Raw genomic sequence first — 7,693 nt, forward strand, 5'->3', positions numbered from 1 at the left:
TATACAATATAATGGTGATCCTTTGTGACTGGCTTCTTTTATTTAGCATCATGTTTTCAACGTTCATCCATGTTGTAGCATCTAACAGAGCTTCATTCCTTTTTATGGCCAAATAATATCCATTGTATGGAAAACACATTTTGTTTATCCATTCATCCCCTGATGGCCATTTGCATTGCTTTCACTTTCGGGCTATGATGAGTTATGCTGCTATGAACATTCATGCTCAAGTTTTTGTGCAGACATAAGTTTTCATTGCTCTTGACATTACCACCTTCACCACCATCATTGCCTCTGCCACCAACACTTCTCCCACCATCACCTCCACCATCACCTATACCCTCCTACCTCCACCATGACCACTGCTTCGGCTACCACCACCTTGACCTTTCCACTGCCTCTGCCACCTCTCTAACCATCTTAACTAGCACCTCCACCTTTATCACTGCTACCTTCCCAACCACGACCATCTCCTTCATCACCACTGCCACCACCACAGTTGCCTCCACCTCCATCTCCTCCACCACCTTCACCAACACCACTATTATCTCTTTCACCTCTGCCACCTCCTCTGTCTCTCTCTCCTACCCCATAACGGCAATGCAGACAAATGTATCCTGATTGCTCTGGTTGGCTGCCAGATCATTTCACCAGTAACTCTGGAGGTTTGGTGAGAGCAGCTAAGAAGTAAAAACAGTGATGGCAAGCTCATCATTCTCAGGAAATGTTTGCAGTTCTTTACCCTGTTCCCAAACCTCAGAACAGGTTCTAGAGATACCCAGGTGCTCAGAGAAGTTATTCTAAGGACCAACTCCAGCAACACATTTATTCCTTAAAATTAAGGTAATAGAGAGGATGCTCAAAGATGGAGATGAATAAATATACCGTGTATGTTGAAGCTGCTAAGGGGTTGGTGTATGGGCCGAGTTAGAAAATTCTTTTCCAAACTCCATCTGTTCTCAGTGAGGTGAGTGAGTGTGTTTCCACATTGTTTGAGTAATTAAAATCCCACACTGGATACATGAAAAGTAAGACATGGGTATCCTGCTTTAAAGTCCATCACATAATTCATTCTGAAGCATATTTCCTTTGATAATTGAGCTTGTCTAGCCTCAGCGTTAATGCAGTCAGCTTCATTTGGCTAAAGGAAGACATATTCCCCAGGAATGAATCAGATCTGTGTAATGCACCAACTCAGAAAGTACAGTAGAAATACAGTTACTGGAGCAAGGTGGAACACTGCGAAGCCTAAGTCTTCTATCTCTCTCATCCATGAGCCTTCGACAAAACACCAGAAGGTGAAAGGTGGTCCTGTGTCCTAGTGACAGAGTCCTTTCCTCTTGTCTGCCTCTCCATTTCTAGTTCCGGTTTTCCTTTTTCTACATCCTCCCCCAGCATCTGCTTTGACCAGCTTGCCCCAATCTTTGTGTCACTGATTTGTCAGCACATTGATAACGGCAATGGAAATTGAGAGAAATGGAAGAAAAATCATACTTGTGGTCAGCTAGTACATTCCAGGTGCTGTGTGAAGTGCCTCATTTATGTTGACTCATTAAACACTCTTAAAAACTCTGCAAACTTGACATTATTAGCCCCATTTTGCAGAAGAAGAAATTAATAGATTATTTGAACCAGATTTCTCTTGTTCAAGCTAAAAAGTGATGGAGGCATGATTCAAGCCAGATGTGTGTGTTTCCAAAGCTGTAGAGAGGCCTGGAAGATAAATCCAGGATTGTGCTTCTCTCAATTCAGCCAGTCAGGAAACTCCGAGAGACATTTGGTTTCACAAAGAACAGTAAAGACAAATGTGCTGGGCTTCTTAGTAGAAGGTCTTGGTAAACCTACCTCTCATTCATTCATTCATGAAATGGTTATTGAGCCTCTATGCCAGGTCCTGTTCTGAGTATTGGGAGTGGGAGGGGCAGGGGCAATTCCCTTGATTCATTGAACTTACACTCAAGCTGGGGGTTTTATCTATCCAGATAAACCGACAACTAAAATATGAAGTGTATCAGATGGTAACTGCCCCAGAAAAATATAAAGCAGTATATTTTTATATACTGGGGGGTAAAGAGTGTAGGAGGTGGCAGAGAAGGTGTTATTTTGAAATAGAGTGATCCAGGAAGAAAAGGTGAAGTTCAATGTTGGGAGTAACTAAAATGATATGTCCTGAGTGAAGCCATTTGGGAAGCAGAGGCTGGGAGTGATAGAAGAAACATACAAGCTACCTGTATCTTTTCATTTCATAGTACTGGTGTACTCCTCTACAGCTCAATCAATATTGGTTTTAAGTATTTCCTACATTGTCCAGAAGAAACTTGTGAAATCCTTGGCCCTATGAACATGAAGGCAAGTTCAAAGGATGAAACAAACAGTGTGCAAGAGATGAGTATTCAGTCAAATGTTGTTAGAAGAGTAAAAAGTGTTGACTTCATGATCCAAGATTTGGAAATTCTTGCTCTAAGTGGTCATCATCCAATCACCAACTTATGAATTTACCTTCAAGCACATTAGTCATATACCTCAGGCTCTCCAACTAGGTTTTGGAAACTCAAATACATCTCCTAGAATGTAGGGGAAACAAGGAAATTAAGAAAAAGTAAACCATGAACAAGTCATTTAACTCTAGTACTCTCAGTTATTTCCAGAACAAGTTGCCAAAACATCCCAGGAATCTGGCTGTTCTAGAGCCTCACTCCCAGGCAGGGCGCCACCAGCTAACGTTCCCACCCACCACATAGTCCTTAGCTCCTCCAGCCTCTCACCATAACACAGCTTCAAGACCATCCTGTTTATGGGAGTTGCTGCCTTGAGTTCATGATTCTCTTTCCACAAGCAAATTGGAGAAATTGACCCACAGTTCTTCTAACAGATGTCGTTAGTGCCCTGCCCACATCCTCTGAGCACTTACCTCTACTCCCAAAAGGCGATTTGCAGTGAAGAATCTGCAATTCTCTGCCTTGGGGCAGGGAACGCCAGAAGTGCGAAGCTTTTTTTTCTTTTTAATTATTTTTTATTGGAATATAGTTGATTTCCAATGTTGTGTTAGTTTCTGCTGTACAGCATAGTGAATCAGTTATACATATACATATATCCACTCTTTTTTAGATTCTTTTTCTATATAGGTCATTACAGAGTATTGAGTAGAGTTCCCTGTGCTATACAGTAGTCTCTTATTTGTTAATCTATTTTATATATAGTAGTGTGTATATGTCAGTCCCAATCTCTCAATTTATCCCTCCCCTGCTTTCCCTCTTGGTAACCATAAGTTTGTTTTCTACATCTGTGACTCTATTTCTGTTTTGTAAATAAGTTCATTTATACCATTTTTTTAGATTCCACATATAAGCGATATCATATGATATTTGTCTTTCTCTGTCTGACTTGCTTCACTCAGTGTGACAATCTCTAGGTCCATTTATGTTGTGGCAAATGGTATTATTTAGTTCTTTTTTATGGCTGAGTAATATTCCATTGTATATGTGTACCACATCTTCTTTATCCATTCGTCTGTTGATGGACATTTAGGTTGCTTCCATTTCCTGGCTATTGTAAATAGTGCTGCAATGAACATTGGGGTGCATATCTCTTTTTGAATTATGGTTTTCTCTGGATATATGCCCAGGAGTAGAATTGCTGGATCATATGGTAGCTCTACTTTTAGTTTTTTAAGGAACCTCCATAGTGGCTGTACCAGTTTACATTCTCACCAACAGTGTAGGAGGGTTCTTTTTTCTCCACACCCTCTCCAGAAGTGCTGAAGTTTTAATGCCCCTGGAAGCAGTCCTCGACCAAGGATGATTAGGGCTGGGTGAGTGGATTCCTCAGCTTCTTCAGCCCCAGGTTGGGATGGCTCTGAGGTGTGTGTTCTCATTATAGTCTCCCAGAGTTCATCAGTAGAACTAATCTCACCTTCCTCACATGATATCTTGCCTGGTAATTGTCACTTTCTTTATTGGCTGTCTTCTCTTCTCTGCCTCTTTGCCACCTCCCTACTTGTATTTCCTGAAATCTCTTCTCAAATAAACTACCTGCCCCCAAATCTTTGCCTCAGGGTCCCCTTCTGGGGAAGCCCTACCTAAGACAACACTTTTTTTTTTTTAATTATTTATTTATTTATTTTTGGCTGTGTTGGGTCTTCGTTTCTGTGCGAGGGCTTTCTCTAGTTGCGGCAAGCGGGGGCCACTCTTCATCGCGGTGCACGGGCCTCTCACTATCGCAGCCTCTCTTGTTGCGGAGCATAGGCTCCAGACGCGCAGGCTCAGTAGTTGTGGCTCATAGGCCCAGCTGCTCCACGGCATGTGGGATCCTCCCAGACCAGGGCTCGAACCCGTGTCCCCTGCATTGGCAGGCAGATTCTCAACCACTGCGCCACCAGGGAAGCCCGACAACATGTTTTTATGAGATTCATGCCAGCTTCTGATCATCTCCTCCAAAACACTTCCATAGAGAAATACGCTGCCTACCACCCACTTGCCAGCATTCTTTACTTGCCACTGTTCTTTGGATCCATCCTTCTTCAATAAAATGCCCCTTAATTCCTACTGCATGTGTCTAGAAACTGGCATTCCTCAGTGGTGAGCAAGGAGCTGCATGCAAAGCAGTACCAATTATTGTCTGAACTCATGGCTCTTCATTTGTGAAATCTGGCTTCTGCCCCTCGTGTAGCACCCACCTTCCCCAAACAAGGGTTGGAGGGATGAAAACTTATAGTAAAAGACAATGTGCTCCCTCTCACAAAGTTATAAACTGAAGGGTAGCTTGGATGTGCTATGGAAAGAGAATTCAATCAGGAGTCTTAAGACTAGCCTGGGCCTTAGTCTATATATGTCTAAGCAAAACAGATATAATGATGCTTGCCCTACTTATTTCACAGGATGGCTGAGACTATCAAGTGGGATCATGTTCATTAAAATGCCTTGTAAATCTTATGTGCCACAAGATGACAAGTGAAAGAGAACATAGCACCACCAGGATTGAAAGCAGGCCTCCCTTGCCACTTTTGGTTAGAGAATTCACTCATTGCATATGTGCACACACAGTGTACTCACTGGACTTCATCTTAAGTTTAAATAAATTAATTTTCACATCAAAGATGCTTCATACTTTGTTAAACCTACCAACAAACTCTTCAGTTATCTCCACGTTCTGAATTGTAGCAGTTAGTCTGCTAAATTTTTCACCATTAAAGTTCCATCAGTCTCTTTGGCCTTTACCCAAAGGTAATAAAAGTCAAGAGTGTTAGCACTGTTTTTGCCATTGTTCACATCCAAAATAAAAGGCATCCTGGGGACTTCCCTGGCAGTCCAGTGGTTAAGACTCTGTGCTGCCAATGCAGGGGGCACAAGTTCGATCCCTGGCTGTGGAGCTAAGATCCCACAATCCACGTGGCACAGCCAAAATATTTGAAAATTTTTTTAAAAAGAGACAAAATAAAAGGCATCCCTTAGATGTTATTGTGAGACCCAAATGAATTGTACACTCTACAGTTCTGTCTTAATATTACCTATTATTATCACTGTTGCCAATACTATCAATGATAATAAGGGAAACCAGGCAAAGGAGCCAAAGAATATGGCGGAGGCTGTGAACCTCTGTAACAGTTAGCTATTGCTACATGACAAGCTGCCCCCAAACATGGTGACTTAATAAATATTCATTTGGCTAACAATTCTGCATTTTGGCATTTGGGGCTGGGCTTGGCTGGCAGTTCTGGTCTAGGCTGGGCTCCTCACATAACTACAGTCAACTGCAGGTCAGCTGGGCAAGTTGGCCAGCTGTCTGCTGAGGAACCTCCCCTTTTCTCTCTGTGGTCTCTCATTCTCCAACAAGTCAACCAAGATTTACTCTCAGGGCAAAATCAGAAAAAGTCCAAGAAAAAGAGTGGAAGTAGGCAAAACCTCTTGAGGTTAGGCTCATTGCTTCTACTACATTCTACTAGCCAAAGCAAGTGACAAGATCAGTTCAGATTCAAGAGATAAGGAAATACACTTCTTATTGGGAAAGGCTTAAAGTCATATTGCAAAGGACAGGGATGCAGAGAGAGGTGAACTATATGTCTATCTTGGCAATCAATCTACTACACCCACCAAGAGGCCTATGGAATTCTCCTTCTGTCCTCTGTGTCCTTATCGTCTCAAGGAAACAAAAGATCAGGGTAGATCCTCTGTGTGCCTTAGAGTAAGCACACCCGCATATTCTTCCCCTTTAGTCATATTCAAAAGAAAAACTGTAGGGCTCAGCAGGCAGCAGCCCAAGCGAGGATTTGAGAACCCGAGCAGAGTGATTGTAGGACTGGGCACTGCTGACAGGATGTGGCAGCCAGTTGATAAGACTGACCTTAATCCCAAAATAACGAAACTAATCCCTCCGATTCAAAGCAATGGGGTTTCAGCACCATGATTAACCCCTAAACACCAGAACTGGAAAGAAGACATTTTAAAATGTTCAAAATAGAACTGGATCCTCAACCAGCACCTGACAAATATCCTTATTCTAGAAACGTCTGTGGTTTTTTCCCTGCCATCTTTTATTTGTTGCTATTTTGTGGGAATTTACACGGAAATTTCTCAGGAGGAGGGCAGGTGCTTTCTTTAATTTTCCTTTCCTCCCAATCTTTTCTGCACAAAAATATACCATTCTCTTTGCTAAAAGGATAAAAAAGACTGATTACTCAGGGATGAAAAAGAAATTATGTGTGTCAGAGACAGCTTAAGTACACACAAGATGTATCCTGGTTGTCTGGGGGAGTGGGGGTGTGGGACGTGACTACTGTCTTCCCAGGCACTGTCTTAACTTCTTTAAAGGAACCAAGACAACCGCCAGTTTAGGAAAGATGAGAAAATGCTAACAGTGTGTGTTTTTGAACTTTCAGAGGTTGGGGGGATAGAAAGCTCTACAGAGCTAAACCCATACCCTCATTTGTTATTAAAGGCAAAACCCCCAACTAGGACAAAGAGATTTTCTAAGGGGCTAGAGCTTTTATATGTCTCCATTGAAAATCCACTTTACCTTCCATACCTATCGATTTGACCATGACGATGGCCTACTGGAATTCCTGGCCTCCGAAATTTCATTTCTGCACCTTAAATATGAAGAGCCCACTCAGCTCTGAGAACAATGAACAATTAATTCTTCAGTCAAGATATCCCTACCAACTATCTCAACATAATCTTATTCCAAAGCAGTGATTTCAAGCCAAGAAGAAACAAGGGAGTGCCTTGGAAATGCTGTCCCCAACCTCCAGGGACTGAATTAGGGGTCATTCCAAGTTGGTTCCTCAGAAAACAAAGCTGAGATAGATGCATAAGTCTAAGTAGTTTATCTGGGAGTGTGATTTCAGGGAGCAGGAAAGAAGGATAAGAGAGTGAAATAGCAAAGGAGGGGGAGCCATATGGAATTAGCCAAGATACAGGAACCTGGGTGTTGATTCCCATGGGGCAGCTGAGAAGCCCTGTGAAATGCACATCAGGACCATCTTCCTGGGGCAAGCTGGGGAGATTTACCCATCAGCTTCCATCTGCCTTTAGTTAAGGGTAGCCACAGGGCAGGGCATCAACTCCCTTATACTTCTGGGTGATGCACCTGAATGTCAAGGGGCTCTTTTCAAGGATGTCCTGCCCTAGAAGATCAAAGACCTCCAGGCAGAAGTGAGAGGTGGGACTGAGGTGGGTACTGTCAATTCATCCGTGTA

This window comes from Balaenoptera ricei, chromosome 15 (assembly GCF_028023285.1).
Source record: "Balaenoptera ricei isolate mBalRic1 chromosome 15, mBalRic1.hap2, whole genome shotgun sequence".
NCBI classification, from domain to species: domain Eukaryota; kingdom Metazoa; phylum Chordata; class Mammalia; order Artiodactyla; family Balaenopteridae; genus Balaenoptera; species Balaenoptera ricei.